This window comes from Petromyzon marinus, chromosome 79, assembly GCF_048934315.1.
Source record: "Petromyzon marinus isolate PM22_M1 ecotype Great Lakes invasive population chromosome 79, UKy_Petmar_22M1.pri1.0, whole genome shotgun sequence".
NCBI classification, from domain to species: domain Eukaryota; kingdom Metazoa; phylum Chordata; class Hyperoartia; order Petromyzontiformes; family Petromyzontidae; genus Petromyzon; species Petromyzon marinus.
In genome coordinates, this window is record NC_133745.1 from 22,553,159 (window position 1) to 22,570,468 (window position 17,310).

Here is a 17,310-nt window from a genome sequence, read left to right on the forward strand (position 1 = left end):
CTGTTATGTGGACTTTGGGGACTGTTATGTGGACTTTGGGGTCTGTTATGTGGACTTTGTGGACTGTTATGTGGACTTTAAGGACTGTTATGTGGACTTTGAGGACTGTTATGTGGACTTTGAGGACTGTTATGTGGACTTTGAGGACTGTTATGTGGACTTTGAGGACTATTTTGTGGACTTTGAGGACTGTTTTGTGCACTTTGAGGACTGTTATGTGGACTTTGAGGACTGTTATGTGGACTTTGGGGACTGTTATGTGGACTTTGGGGACTGTTATGTGGACTTTGAGGACTGTTATGTGGACTTTGAGGACTGTTTTGTGGACTTTGAGGACTGTTATGTGGACTTTGAGGACTGTTATGTGGACTTTGACGACTGTTTTGTGGACTTTGGGGTCTGTTGTGTGGACTTTGAAGACTGTTATGTGGACTTTGGGGTCTGTTATGTGGACTTTGGGGTCTGTTATGTGGACTTTGAGGACTGTTGTGTGGACTTTGAGGACTGTTATGTGGACTTTGAGGACTGTTATGTGGACTTTGGGGTCTGTTATGTGGACTTTGAGGACTGTTATGTGGACTTTGAGGACTGTTATGTGGACTTTGGGGTCTGTTATGTGGACTTTGTGAACTGTTATGTGGAATTTGAGGACTGTTATGTGGACTTTGGGGACATTTATGTGGACTTTGAGGACTGTTGTGTGGACTTTGAGGACTGTTATGTGGACTTTGAGGACTGTTATGTGGACTTTGAGGACTGTTGTGTGGACTTTGAGGACTGTTATGTGGACTTTGAGGACTGTTATGTGGAATTTGGGGTCTGTTATGTGGACTTTGAGGACTGTTATGTGGACTTTGAGGACTGTTATGTGGACTTTGGGGACTGTTATGTGGACTTTGGGGTCTGTTATGTGGACTTTGAGGACTGTTATGTGGACTTTGGGGTCTGTTATGTGGACTTTGGGGTCTGTTATGTGGACTTTGAGGACTGTTATGTGGACTTTGATGACTGTTATGTGGACTTTGGGGACTGTTATGTGGACTTTGGGGTCTGTTATGTGGACTTTGAGGACTGTTATGTGGATTTTGAGGACTGTTATGTGGACTTTGAGGACTGTTATGTGGACTTTGAGGACTGTTATGTGGACTTTGAGGACTGTTATGTGGACTTTGAGGACTGTTATGTGGACTTTGTGGTCTGTTATGTGGACTTTGAGGACTGTTATGTGGACTTTGAGGACTGTTTTGTGGACTTTGAGGACTGTTATGTGGACTTTGAGGACTGTTATGTGGACTTTGGGGACTGTTATGTGGACTTTGGGGTCTGTTATGTGGACTTTGAGGACTGTTATGTGGACTTTGGGGACTGTTATGTGGACTTTGTGGACTGTTATATGGACTTTGAGGACTGTTATGTGGACTTTGAGGACTGTTATGTGGACTTTGGGGACTGTTATGTGGACTTTGAGGACTGTTATGTGGACTTTGAGGACTGTTATGTGGACTTTGAGGACTGTTTTGTGGACTTTGAGGACTGTTATGTGGACTTTGAGGACTGTTATGTGGACTTTGGGGACTGTTATGTGGACTTTGGGGTCTGTTATGTGGACTTTGGGGTCTGTTATGTGGACTTTGAGGACTGTTGTGTGGACTTTGAGGACTGTTATGTGGACTTTGAGGACTGTTATGTGGACTTTGGGGTCTGTTATGTGGACTTTGAGGACTGTTATGTGGACTTTGAGGACTGTTATGTGGACTTTGGGGTCTGTTATGTGGACTTTGTGAACTGTTATGTGGAATTTGAGGACTGTTATGTGGACTTTGGGGACATTTATGTGGACTTTGAGGACTGTTGTGTGGACTTTGAGGACTGTTATGTGGACTTTGAGGACTGTTATGTGGACTTTGAGGACTGTTGTGTGGACTTTGAGGACTGTTATGTGGACTTTGAGGACTGTTATGTGGAATTTGGGGTCTGTTATGTGGACTTTGAGGACTGTTATGTGGACTTTGAGGACTGTTATGTGGACTTTGGGGACTGTTATGTGGACTTTGGGGTCTGTTATGTGGACTTTGAGGACTGTTATGTGGACTTTGGGGTCTGTTATGTGGACTTTGGGGTCTGTTATGTGGACTTTGAGGACTGTTATGTGGACTTTGATGACTGTTATGTGGACTTTGGGGACTGTTATGTGGACTTTGGGGTCTGTTATGTGGACTTTGAGGACTGTTATGTGGATTTTGAGGACTGTTATGTGGACTTTGAGGACTGTTATGTGGACTTTGAGGACTGTTATGTGGACTTTGAGGACTGTTATGTGGACTTTGAGGACTGTTATGTGGACTTTGTGGTCTGTTATGTGGACTTTGAGGACTGTTATGTGGACTTTGAGGACTGTTATGTGGACTTTGAGGAGTGTTATGTGGACTTTGAGGACTGTTATGTGGAATTTGGGGTCTGTTATGTGGACTTTGAGGACTGTTATGTGGACTTTGAGGACTGTTATGTGGACTTTGGGGACTGTTATGTGGACTTTGGGGTCTGTTATGTGGACTTTGGGGTCTGTTATGTGGACTTTGAGGACTGTTATGTGGACTTTGAGGACTGTTATGTGGACTTTGAGGACTGTTATGTGGAATTTGGGGTCTGTTATGTGGACTTTGAGGACTGTTATGTGGACTTTGAGGACTGTTATGTGGACTTTGGGGACTGTTATGTGGACTTTGGGGTCTGTTATGTGGACTTTGAGGACTGTTATGTGGACTTTGGGGTCTGTTATGTGGACTTTGGGGTCTGTTATGTGGACTTTGAGGACTGTTATGTGGACTTTGAGGACTGTTATGTGGACTTTGAGGACTGTTATGTGGACTTTGTGGTCTGTTATGTGGACTTTGAGGACTGTTATGTGGACTTTGAGGAGTGTTATGTGGACTTTGAGGACTGTTATGTGGACTTTGAGGACTGTTGTGTGGACTTTGAGGACTGTTATGTGGACTTTGAGGACTGTTATGTGGACTTTGAGGACAGTTGTGTGGACTTTGAGGACTGTTATGTGGACTTTGAGGACTGTTATGTGGAATTTGGGGTCTGTTATGTGGACTTTGAGGACTGTTATGTGGACTTTGAGGACTGTTATGTGGACTTTGGGGACTGTTATGTGGACTTTGGGGTCTGTTATGTGGACTTTGAGGACTGTTATGTGGACTTTGGGGTCTGTTATGTGGACTTTGGGGTCTGTTATGTGGACTTTGAGGACTGTTATGTGGACTTTGAGGACTGTTATGTGGACTTTGAGTACTGTTATTTGGACTTTGAGGACTGTTATGTGGACTTTGAGGACTGTTATGTGGACTTTGAGGACTGTTATGTTGAATTTGGGGTCTGTTATTTGGACTTTGAGGACTATTTTGTGGACTTTGAGGACTGTTTTGTGCACTTTGAGGACTGTTATGTGGACTTTGAGGACTGTTATGTGGACTTTGAGGACATTTAAGTGGACTTTGAGGACTGTTATGTGGACTTTGTGGACTGTTATGTGGACTTTGAGGACTGTTATGTGGACTTTGAGGACTGTTATGTGGACTTTGAGGACTGTTATGTGGACTTTGAGGACTGTTATGTGGACTTTGAGGAGTGTTATGTGGACTTTGAGGACTGTTATGTGGACTTTGAGGACTGTTATGTGGACTTTGGGGACCGTTATGTGGATTTTAGGGTCTGTTATGTGGACTTTGAGGACTGTTATGTGGACTTTGGGGTCTGTTATGTGGACTTTGGGGTCTGTTACGTGGACTTTGAGGACTGTTATGTGGACTTTGAGGACTGTTATGTGGACTTTGGGGACTGTTATGTGGACTTTGGGGTCTGTTATGTGGACTTTGAGGACTGTTATGTGGACTTTGAGGACTGTTATGTGGACTTTGAGGACTGTTATGTGGACTTTGAGGACTGTTATGTGGACTTTGAGGACTGTTATTTGGACTTTGAGGACTGTTATGTGGACTTTGAGGACTGTTATGTGGACTTTGAGGACTGTTATGTGGACTTTGAGGAGTGTTATGTGGACTTTGAGGACTGTTGTGTGGACTTTGAGGACTGTTATGTGGACTTTGAGGACTGTTTTGTGGACTTTGCGGAGTGTTATGTGGACTTTGAGGACTGTTATGTGGACTTTGAGGACTGTTCATTGGCCTTTGAGGACTGTTGTGTGGACTTTGAGGACTGTTATGTGGACTTTGAGGACTGTTATGTGGACTTTGAGGACTGTTATGTGGACTTTGAGGACTGTTATGTGGACTTTGAGGACTGTTATGTGGACTTTGAGGACATTTAAGTGGACTTTGAGGACTGTTATGTGGACTTTGTGGACTGTTATATGGACTTTGAGGACTGTTATGTGGACTTTGAGGACTGTTATGTGGACTTTGAGGACTGTTATGTGGACTTTGAGGACTGTTATGTGGACTTTGGGGAGTGTTATGTGGACTTTGAGGACTGTTAAGTGGACTTTGAGGACTGTTATGTGGACTTTGAGGACTGTTTTGTGGACTTTGAGGAGTGTTATGTGGACTTTGAGGACTGTTATGTGGACTTTGAGGTCTGTTGTGTGGACTTTGAGGACTGTTATGTGAACTTTGAGGACTGTTTTGTGGACTTTGAGGACTGTTATGTGGACTTTGAGGACTGTTATGTGGACTTTGAGGACTGTTATGTGGACTTTGAGTACTGTTATTTGGACTTTGAGGACTGTTATGTGGACTTTGAGGACTGTTATGTGGACTTTGAGGACTGTTATGTTGAATTTGGGGTCTGTTATTTGGACTTTGAGGACTGTTATGTGGACTTTGTGGACTGTTATGTGGACTTTAAGGACTGTTATGTGGACTTTGAGGACTGTTATGTGGACTTTGAGGACTGTTATGTGGACTTTGAGGACAGTTATGTGGACTTTGAGGACTATTTTGTGGACTTTGAGGACTGTTTTGTGCACTTTGAGGACTGTTATGTGGACTTTGAGGACTGTTATGTGGACTTTGGGGACTGTTATGTGGACTTTGGGGACTGTTATGTGGACTTTGAGGACTGTTATGTGGACTTTGAGGACTGTTATGTGGACTTTGGGGTCTGTTATGTGGACTTTGAGGACTGTTATGTGGACTTTGGAGACTGTTATGTGGACTTTGAGGACTGTTATGTGGACTTTGAGGTCTGTTGTGTGGACTTTGAGGACTGTTATGTGGACTTTGAGTACTGTTATTTGGACTTTGAGGACTGTTATCTTGAATTTGGGGTCTGTTATTTGGACTTTGAGGACTGTTATGTGGACTTTGTGGACTGTTATGTGGACTTTGGGGAGTGTTATGTGGACTTTGAGGACTGTTAAGTGGACTTTGAGGACTGTTATGTGGACTTTGAGGACTGTTTTGTGGACTTTGAGGAGTGTTATGTGGACTTTGAGGACTGTTATGTGGACTTTGAGGTCTGTTGTGTGGACTTTGAGGACTGTTATGTGAACTTTGAGGACTGTTTTGTGGACTTTGAGGACTGTTATGTGGACTTTGAGGACTGTTATGTGGACTTTGAGGACTGTTATGTGGACTTTGAGTACTGTTATTTGGACTTTGAGGACTGTTATGTGGACTTTGAGGACTGTTATGTGGACTTTGAGGACTGTTATGTTGAATTTGGGGTCTGTTATTTGGACTTTGAGGACTGTTATGTGGACTTTGTGGACTGTTATGTGGACTTTAAGGACTGTTATGTGGACTTTGAGGACTGTTATGTGGACTTTGAGGACTGTTATGTGGACTTTGAGGACAGTTATCTGGACTTTGAGGACTATTTTGTGGACTTTGAGGACTGTTTTGTGCACTTTGAGGACTGTTATGTGGACTTTGAGGACTGTTATGTGGACTTTGGGGACTGTTATGTGGACTTTGGGGACTGTTATGTGGACTTTGAGGACTGTTATGTGGACTTTGAGGACTGTTATGTGGACTTTGGGGTCTGTTATGTGGACTTTGAGGACTGTTATGTGGACTTTGGGGACTGTTATGTGGACTTTGAGGACTGTTATGTGGACTTTGAGGTCTGTTGTGTGGACTTTGAGGACTGTTATGTGGACTTTGAGGACTGTTTTGTGGACTTTGAGGACTGTTATGTGGACTTTGAGGACTGTTATGTGGACTTTGAGGACTGTTACGTGGACTTTGAGGACTATTTTGTGGACTTTGAGGACTGTTTTGTGCACTTTGAGGACTGTTTTGTGCACTTTGAGGACTGTTATGTGGACTTTGAGGACTGTTATGTGGACTTTGGGGACTGTTATGTGGACTTTGGGGACTGTTATGTGGACTTTGAGGACTGTTATGTGGACTTTGAGGACTGTTATGTGGACTTTGAGGACTGTTATGTGGACTTTGGGGACTGTTATGTGGACTTTGGGGACTGTTATGTGGACTTTGAGGACTGTTATGTGGACTTTGAGGACTGTTATGTGGACTTTGGGGTCTGTTATGTGGACTTTGAGGACTGCTATGTGGACTTTGGGGACTGTTATGTGGACTTTGAGGACCGTTATGTGGACTTTGAGGACTGTTATGTGGAATTTGGGGTCTGTTATGTGGACTTTGAGGACTGTTATGTGGACTTTGTGGACTGTTATGTGGACTTTAAGGACTGTTATGTGGACTTTGAGGACTGTTATGTGGACTTTGAGGACTGTTATGTGGACTTTGAGGACTGTTATGTGGACTTTGAGGACTATTTTGTGGACTTTGAGGACTGTTTTGTGCACTTTGAGGACTGTTATGTGGACTTTGAGGACTGTTATGTGGACTTTGGGGACTGTTATGTGGACTTTGGGGACTGTTATGTGGACTTTGAGGACTGTTATGTGGACTTTGAGGACTGTTTTGTGGACTTTGAGGACTGTTATGTGGAATTTGAGGACTGTTATGTGGACTTTGACGACTGTTTTGTGGACTTTGGGGTCTGTTGTGTGGACTTTGAAGACTGTTATGTGGACTTTGAGGACTGTTATGTGGACTTTGAGGACTGTTATGTGGACTTTGGGGTCTGTTATGTGGACTTTGAGGACTGTTAAGTGGACTTTGAGGACTGTTATGTGGACTTTGTGGACTGTTATGTGGACTTTGTGGACTGTTATGTGGACTTTGAGGACTGTTATGTGAACTTTGGGGTCTGTTATGTGGACTTTGAGGACTGTTATGTGGACTTTGAGGAGTGTTATGTGGACTTTGAGGACTGTTATGTGGACTTTGAGGACTGTTATGTGGACTTTGAGGACTGTTATGTGGACTTTGGGGACATTTATGGGGACCTTGGGGTCTGTTATGTGGACTTTGAGGACTGTTATGTGGACTTTGAGGACTGTTATGTGGACTTTGAGGACTGTTATGTGGACTTTGAGGACCGTTATGTGGACTTTGGGGTCTGTTATGTGGACTTTGAGGACTGTTATGTGGACTTTGAGGACTATTTTGTGGACTTTGAGGACTGTTTTGTGCACTTTGAGGACTGTTATGTGGACTTTGAGGACTGTTATGTGGACTTTGGGGACTGTTATGTGGACTTTGGGGACTGTTATGTGGACTTTGAGGACTGTTATGTGGACTTTGAGGACTGTTATGTGGACTTTGGGGTCTGTTATGTGGACTTTGAGGACTGTTATGTGGACTTTGGGGTCTGTTATGTGGACTTTGAGGACTGTTATGTGGACTTTGAGGACTGTTATGTGGACTTTGAGGACTGTTATGTGGACTTTGAGGACTGTTATTTGGATTTTGAGGACTGTTATGTGGACTTTGAGGACTGTTATGTGGACTTTGAGGACTGTTATGTGGAATTTGGGGTCTGTTATGTGGACTTTGAGGACTGTTATGTGAACTTTGTGGACTGTTATGTGGACTTTAAGGACTGTTATGTGGACTTTGAGGACTGTTATGTGGACTTTGAGGACTGTTATGTGGACTTTGAGGACTGTTATGTGGACTTTGAGGACTATTTTGTGGACTTTGAGGACTGTTTTGTGCACTTTGAGGACTGTTATGTGGACTTTGAGGACTGTTATGTGGACTTTGGGGACTGTTATGTGGACTTTGGGGACTGTTATGTGGACTTTGAGGACTGTTATGTGGACTTTGACGACTGTTTTGTGGACTTTGGGGTCTGTTGTGTGGACTTTGAAGACTGTTATGTGGACTTTGAGGACTGTTATGTGGACTTTGGGGTCTGTTATGTGGACTTTGAGGACTGTTAAGTGGACTTTGAGGACTGTTATGTGGACTTTGTGGACTGTTATGTGGACTTTGTGGACTGTTATGTGGACTTTGAGGACTGTTATGTGAACTTTGGGGTCTGTTATGTGGACTTTGAGGACTGTTATGTGGACTTTGAGGACTGTTATGTGGACTTTGTGGACTGTTATGTGGACTTTGTGGACTGTTATGTGGACTTTGAGGACTGTTATGTGAACTTTGGGGTCTGTTATGTGGACTTTGAGGACTGTTATGTGGACTTTGAGGAGTGTTATGTGGACTTTGAGGACTGTTATGTGGACTTTGAGGACTGTTATGTGGACTTTGAGGACTGTTATGTGGACTTTGGGGACATTTATGGGGACCTTGGGGTCTGTTATGTGGACTTTGAGGACTGTTATGTGGACTTTGAGGACTGTTATGTGGACTTTGAGGACTGTTATGTGGTCTTTGAGGACCGTTATGTGGACTTTGAGGACTGTTATGTGGACTTTGAGGACTGTTATGTGGACTTTGAGGACTGTTATGTGGACTTTGAGGACTGTTATGTGGACTTTGAGGACTTATGTGGACTTTGAGGACTGTTATGTGGACTTTGAGGACTGTTATGTGGACTTTGAGGACTATTTTGTGGACTTTGAGGACTGTTTTGTGCACTTTGAGGACTGTTATGTGGACTTTGAGGACTGTTATGTGGACTTTGGGGACTGTTATGTGGACTTTGGGGACTGTTATGTGGACTTTGAGGACTGTTATGTGGACTTTGAGGACTGTTATGTGGACTTTGGGGTCTGTTATGTGGACTTTGAGGACTGTTATGTGGACTTTGGGGACTGTTATGTGGACTTTGAGGACTGTTATGTGGACTTTGAGGTCTGTTGTGTGGACTTTGAGGACTGTTATGTGAACTTTGAGGACTGTTTTGTGGACTTTGAGGACTGTTATGTGGACTTTGAGGACTGTTATGTGGACTTTGAGGACTGTTATGTGGACTTTGAGTACTGTTATTTGGACTTTGAGGACTGTTATGTGGACTTTGAGGACTGTTATGTGGACTTTGAGGACTGTTATGTTGAATTTGGGGTCTGTTATGTGGACTTTGAGGACTGTTATGTGGACTTTGTGGACTGTTATGTGGACTTTAAGGACTGTTATGTGGACTTTGAGGACTGTTATGTGGACTTTGAGGACTGTTATGTGGACTTTGAGGACTGTTATGTGGACTTTGAGGACTATTTTGTGGACTTTGAGGACTGTTTTGTGCACTTTGAGGACTGTTATGTGGACTTTGAGGACTGTTATGTGGACTTTGGGGACTGTTATGTGGACTTTGGGGACTGTTATGTGGACTTTGAGGACTGTTATGTGGACTTTGAGGACTGTTATGTGGACTTTGGGGTCTGTTATGTGGACTTTGAGGACTGTTATGTGGACTTTGGGGACTGTTATGTGGACTTTGAGGTCTGTTGTGTGGACTTTGAGGACTGTTATGTGGACTTTGAGGACTGTTTTGTGGACTTTGAGGACTGTTATGTGGACTTTGAGGACTGTTATGTGGACTTTGAGGACTGTTATGTGGACTTTGAGGACTGATATTTGGACTTTGAGGACTGTTATGTGGACTTTGAGGACTGTTATTTGGACTTTGAGGACTGTTATGTGGAATTTGGGGTCAGTTATGTGGACTTTGAGGACTGTTATGTGGACTTTGGGGTCTGTTATGTGGACTTTGGGGTCTGTTATGTGGACTTTGAGGACTGTTATGTGGACTTTGATGACTGTTATGTGGACTTTGAGGACTGTTATGTGGACTTTGTGGACTGTTATGTGGACTTTGGGGTCTGTTATGTGGACTTTGAGGACTGTTATGTGGACGTCGAGGTCTGTTGTGTGGACTTTGAGGACTGTTATGTGGACTTTGAGGAGTGTTATGTGGACTTTGAGGACTGTTATGTGGACTTTGAGGACTGTTATGTGGACTTTGAGGACTGTTAAGTGGACTTTGGGGTCTGTTATGTGGACTTTGAGGACTGTTATGTGGACTTTGGGGTCTGTTTTGTGGACTTTGAGGACTGTTATGTGGACTTTGAGGACTGTTATGTGGACTTTGTGGACTGTTATGTGGACTTTGAGGACTGTTATGTGGACTTTGAGGACTGTTATGTGGACTTTGGGGACTGTTATGTGGACTTTGAGGACTGTTATGTGAACTTTGAGGACTGTTAAGTGGACTTTGAGGTCTGTTATGTGGACTTTGAGGACTGTTATGTGGACTTTGAGGACTGTTATGTGGACTTTGAGGACGGTTTTGTGGACTTTGAGGACTGTTATGTGGACTTTGAGGACTGTTATGTGGACTTTGAGGACTGTTATGTGGACTTTGAGGACTGTTATGTGGACTTTGTGGACTGTTATGTGGACTTTGAGGAGTGTTATGTGGACTTTGTGGACTGTTATGTGGACTTTGGGGAGTGTTATCTGGACTTTGAGGACTGTTATGTGGACTTTGAGGACTGTTATGTGGACTTTGAGGACTGTTACGTGGACTTTGAGGACTGTTATGTGGACTTTGAGGACTGTTATGTAGACTTTGAGGACTGTTATGTGGACTTTGAGGACTGTTATGTGGACTTTGAGGACTGTTAAGTGGACTTTGAGGACTGTTATGTGGACTTTGGGGACTGTTATGTGGACTTTGAGGACTTTGTGGACTTTGAGGACTGTTATGTGGACTTTGAGGTCTGTTGTGTGGACTTTGAGGACTGTTATGTGGACTTTGAGGACTGTTATGTGGACTTTGAGGACTGTTATGTGGACTTTGAGGACTGTTATGTGGACTTTGAGGACTGTTATGTGGACTTTGAGGACTGTTATGTGGACTCTGGGTCTGTTGTGTGGACTTTGAGGACTGTTATGTGGACTTTGAGGAGTGTTATGTGGACTTTGAGGACTGTTATGTGGACTTTGAGGACTGTTATGTGGACTTTGAGGACGGTTATGTGGACTTCGAGGACTGTTATGTGGACTTTGAGGTCTGTTGTGTGGACTTTGAGGACTGTTATGTGGACTTTGAGGACTGTTATGTGGACTTTGGGGTCTGTTATGTGGACTTTGAGGACTGTTATGTGGACTTTGAGATCTGTTATGTGGACTTTGAGGACTGATATTTGGACTTTGAGGACTGTTATGTGGACTTTGAGGACTGTTATGTGGACTTTGAGGACTGTTATGTGGACTTTGAGGACTGTTATGTGGACTTTGAGGACTGTTATGTGGACTTTGAGGACTGTTATGTGGACTTTGAGGACTGTTATGTGGACTTTGAGGACTGTTATGTGGACTTTGAGGACTGTTACGTGGACTTTGAGGACTATTTTGTGGACTTTGAGAACTGTTTTGTGCACTTTGAGGACTGTTTTGTGCACTTTGAGGACTGTTATGTGGACTTTGAGGACTGTTATGTGGACTTTGGGGACTGTTATGTGGACTTTGGGGACTGTTATGTGGACTTTGAGGACTGTTATGTGGACTTTGAGGACTGTTATGTGGACTTTGAGGACTGTTATGTGGACTTTGAGGACTGTTATGTGGACTTTGAGGACTGTTATGTGGACTTTGAGTACTGTTATTTGGACTTTGAGGACTGTTATGTGGACTTTGAGGACTGTTATGTGGACTTTGAGGACTGTTATGTTGAATTTGGGGTCTGTTATGTGGACTTTGAGGACTGTTATGTGGACTTTGTGGACTGTTATGTGGACTTTAAGGACTGTTATGTGGACTTTGAGGACTGTTATGTGGACTTTGAGGACTGTTATGTGGACTTTGAGGACTGTTATGTGGACTTTGAGGACTATTTTGTGGACTTTGAGGACTGTTTTGTGCACTTTGAGGACTGTTATGTGGACTTTGAGGACTGTTATGTGGACTTTGGGGACTGTTATGTGGACTTTGGGGACTGTTATGTGGACTTTGAGGACTGTTATGTGGACTTTGAGGACTGTTATGTGGACTTTGGGGTCTGTTATGTGGACTTTGAGGACTGTTATGTGGACTTTGGGGACTGTTATGTGGACTTTGAGGACTGTTATGTGGACTTTGAGGTCTGTTGTGTGGACTTTGAGGACTGTTATGTGGACTTTGAGGACTGTTTTGTGGACTTTGAGGACTGTTATGTGGACTTTGAGGACTGTTATGTGGACTTTGAGGACTGTTATGTGGACTTTGAGGACTGATATTTGGACTTTGAGGACTGTTATGTGGACTTTGAGGACTGTTATTTGGACTTTGAGGACTGTTATGTGGAATTTGGGGTCAGTTATGTGGACTTTGAGGACTGTTATGTGGACTTTGGGGTCTGTTATGTGGACTTTGGGGTCTGTTATGTGGACTTTGAGGACTGTTATGTGGACTTTGATGACTGTTATGTGGACTTTGAGGACTGTTATGTGGACTTTGTGGACTGTTATGTGGACTTTGGGGTCTGTTATGTGGACTTTGAGGACTGTTATGTGGACGTCGAGGTCTGTTGTGTGGACTTTGAGGACTGTTATGTGGACTTTGAGGAGTGTTATGTGGACTTTGAGGACTGTTATGTGGACTTTGAGGACTGTTATGTGGACTTTGAGGACTGTTAAGTGGACTTTGGGGTCTGTTATGTGGACTTTGAGGACTGTTATGTGGACTTTGGGGTCTGTTTTGTGGACTTTGAGGACTGTTATGTGGACTTTGAGGACTGTTATGTGGACTTTGTGGACTGTTATGTGGACTTTGAGGACTGTTATGTGGACTTTGAGGACTGTTATGTGGACTTTGGGGACTGTTATGTGGACTTTGAGGACTGTTATGTGAACTTTGAGGACTGTTAAGTGGACTTTGAGGTCTGTTATGTGGACTTTGAGGACTGTTATGTGGACTTTGAGGACTGTTATGTGGACTTTGAGGACGGTTTTGTGGACTTTGAGGACTGTTATGTGGACTTTGAGGACTGTTATGTGGACTTTGAGGACTGTTATGTGGACTTTGAGGACTGTTATGTGGACTTTGTGGACTGTTATGTGGACTTTGAGGAGTGTTATGTGGACTTTGTGGACTGTTATGTGGACTTTGGGGAGTGTTATCTGGACTTTGAGGACTGTTATGTGGACTTTGAGGACTGTTATGTGGACTTTGAGGACTGTTACGTGGACTTTGAGGACTGTTATGTGGACTTTGAGGACTGTTATGTAGACTTTGAGGACTGTTATGTGGACTTTGAGGACTGTTATGTGGACTTTGAGGACTGTTAAGTGGACTTTGAGGACTGTTATGTGGACTTTGGGGACTGTTATGTGGACTTTGAGGACTTTGTGGACTTTGAGGACTGTTATGTGGACTTTGAGGTCTGTTGTGTGGACTTTGAGGACTGTTATGTGGACTTTGAGGACTGTTATGTGGACTTTGAGGACTGTTATGTGGACTTTGAGGACTGTTATGTGGACTTTGAGGACTGTTATGTGGACTTTGAGGACTGTTATGTGGACTCTGGGTCTGTTGTGTGGACTTTGAGGACTGTTATGTGGACTTTGAGGAGTGTTATGTGGACTTTGAGGACTGTTATGTGGACTTTGAGGACTGTTATGTGGACTTTGAGGACGGTTATGTGGACTTCGAGGACTGTTATGTGGACTTTGAGGTCTGTTGTGTGGACTTTGAGGACTGTTATGTGGACTTTGAGGACTGTTATGTGGACTTTGGGGTCTGTTATGTGGACTTTGAGGACTGTTATGTGGACTTTGAGATCTGTTATGTGGACTTTGAGGACTGATATTTGGACTTTGAGGACTGTTATGTGGACTTTGAGGACTGTTATGTGGACTTTGAGGACTGTTATGTGGACTTTGAGGACTGTTATGTGGACTTTGAGGACTGTTATGTGGACTTTGAGGACTGTTATGTGGACTTTGAGGACTGTTATGTGGACTTTGAGGACTGTTATGTGGACTTTGAGGACTGTTACGTGGACTTTGAGGACTATTTTGTGGACTTTGAGAACTGTTTTGTGCACTTTGAGGACTGTTTTGTGCACTTTGAGGACTGTTATGTGGACTTTGAGGACTGTTATGTGGACTTTGGGGACTGTTATGTGGACTTTGGGGACTGTTATGTGGACTTTGAGGACTGTTATGTGGACTTTGAGGACTGTTATGTGGACTTTGAGGACTGTTATGTGGACTTTGGGGACTGTTATGTGGACTTTGGGGACTGTTATGTGGACTTTGAGGACTGTTATGTGGACTTTGAGGACTGTTATGTGGACTTTGGGGTCTGTTATGTGGACTTTGAGGACTGTTATGTGGACTTTGGGGACTGTTATGTGGACTTTGAGGACTGTTATGTGGACTTTGAGGTCTGTTGTGTGGACTTTGAGGACTGTTATGTGGACTTTGAGGACTGTTTTGTGGACTTTGAGGACTGTTATGTGGACTTTGAGGACTGTTATGTGGACTTTGAGGACTGTTATGTGGACTTTGAGGACTGTTATTTGGACTTTGAGGACTGTTATGTGGACTTTGAGGACCGTTATGTGGACTTTGAGGACTGTTATGTGGAATTTGGGGTCTGTTATGTGGACTTTGAGGACTGTTATGTGAACTTTGTGGACTGTTATGTGGACTTTAAGGACTGTTATGTGGACTTTGAGGACTGTTATGTGGACTTTGAGGACTGTTATGTGGACTTTGAGGACTGTTATGTGGACTTTGAGGACTATTTTGTGGACTTTGAGGACTGTTTTGTGCACTTTGAGGACTGTTATGTGGACTTTGAGGACTGTTATGTGGACTTTGGGGACTGTTATGTGGACTTTGGGGACTGTTATGTGGACTTTGAGGACTGTTATGTGGACTTTGACGACTGTTTTGTGGACTTTGGGGTCTGTTGTGTGGACTTTGAAGACTGTTATGTGGACTTTGAGGACTGTTATGTGGACTTTGGGGTCTGTTATGTGGACTTTGAGGACTGTTAAGTGGACTTTGAGGACTGTTATGTGGACTTTGTGGACTGTTATGTGGACTTTGTGGACTGTTATGTGGACTTTGAGGACTGTTATGTGAACTTTGGGGTCTGTTATGTGGACTTTGAGGACTGTTATGTGGACTTTGAGGACTGTTATGTGGACTTTGTGGACTGTTATGTGGACTTTGTGGACTGTTATGTGGACTTTGAGGACTGTTATGTGAACTTTGGGGTCTGTTATGTGGACTTTGAGGACTGTTATGTGGACTTTGAGGAGTGTTATGTGGACTTTGAGGACTGTTATGTGGACTTTGAGGACTGTTATGTGGACTTTGAGGACTGTTATGTGGACTTTGGGGACATTTATGGGGACCTTGGGGTCTGTTATGTGGACTTTGAGGACTGTTATGTGGACTTTGAGGACTGTTATGTGGACTTTGAGGACTGTTATGTGGTCTTTGAGGACCGTTATGTGGACTTTGAGGACTGTTATGTGGACTTTGAGGACTGTTATGTGGACTTTGAGGACTGTTATGTGGACTTTGAGGACTGTTATGTGGACTTTGAGGACTTATGTGGACTTTGAGGACTGTTATGTGGACTTTGAGGACTGTTATGTGGACTTTGAGGACTATTTTGTGGACTTTGAGGACTGTTTTGTGCACTTTGAGGACTGTTATGTGGACTTTGAGGACTGTTATGTGGACTTTGGGGACTGTTATGTGGACTTTGGGGACTGTTATGTGGACTTTGAGGACTGTTATGTGGACTTTGAGGACTGTTATGTGGACTTTGGGGTCTGTTATGTGGACTTTGAGGACTGTTATGTGGACTTTGGGGACTGTTATGTGGACTTTGAGGTCTGTTGTGTGGACTTTGAGGACTGTTATGTGAACTTTGAGGACTGTTTTGTGGACTTTGAGGACTGTTATGTGGACTTTGAGGACTGTTATGTGGACTTTGAGGACTGTTATGTGGACTTTGAGTACTGTTATTTGGACTTTGAGGACTGTTATGTGGACTTTGAGGACTGTTATGTGGACTTTGAGGACTGTTATGTTGAATTTGGGGTCTGTTATGTGGACTTTGAGGACTGTTATGTGGACTTTGTGGACTGTTATGTGGACTTTAAGGACTGTTATGTGGACTTTGAGGACTGTTATGTGGACTTTGAGGACTGTTATGTGGACTTTGAGGACTGTTATGTGGACTTTGAGGACTATTTTGTGGACTTTGAGGACTGTTTTGTGCACTTTGAGGACTGTTATGTGGACTTTGAGGACTGTTATGTGGACTTTGGGGACTGTTATGTGGACTTTGGGGACTGTTATGTGGACTTTGAGGACTGTTATGTGGACTTTGAGGACTGTTATGTGGACTTTGGGGTCTGTTATGTGGACTTTGAGGACTGTTATGTGGACTTTGGGGACTGTTATGTGGACTTTGAGGACTGTTATGTGGACTTTGAGGTCTGTTGTGTGGACTTTGAGGACTGTTATGTGGACTTTGAGGACTGTTTTGTGGACTTTGAGGACTGTTATGTGGACTTTGAGGACTGTTATGTGGACTTTGAGGACTGTTATGTGGACTTTGAGGACTGATATTTGGACTTTGAGGACTGTTATGTGGACTTTGAGGACTGTTATTTGGACTTTGAGGACTGTTATGTGGAATTTGGGGTCAGTTATGTGGACTTTGAGGACTGTTATGTGGACTTTGGGGTCTGTTATGTGGACTTTGGGGTCTGTTATGTGGACTTTGAGGACTGTTATGTGGACTTTGATGACTGTTATGTGGACTTTGAGGACTGTTATGTGGACTTTGTGGACTGTTATGTGGACTTTGGGGTCTGTTATGTGGACTTTGAGGACTGTTATGTGGACGTCGAGGTCTGTTGTGTGGACTTTGAGGACTGTTATGTGGACTTTGAGGAGTGTTATGTGGACTTTGAGGACTGTTATGTGGACTTTGAGGACTGTTATGTGGACTTTGAGGACTGTTAAGTGGACTTTGGGGTCTGTTATGTGGACTTTGA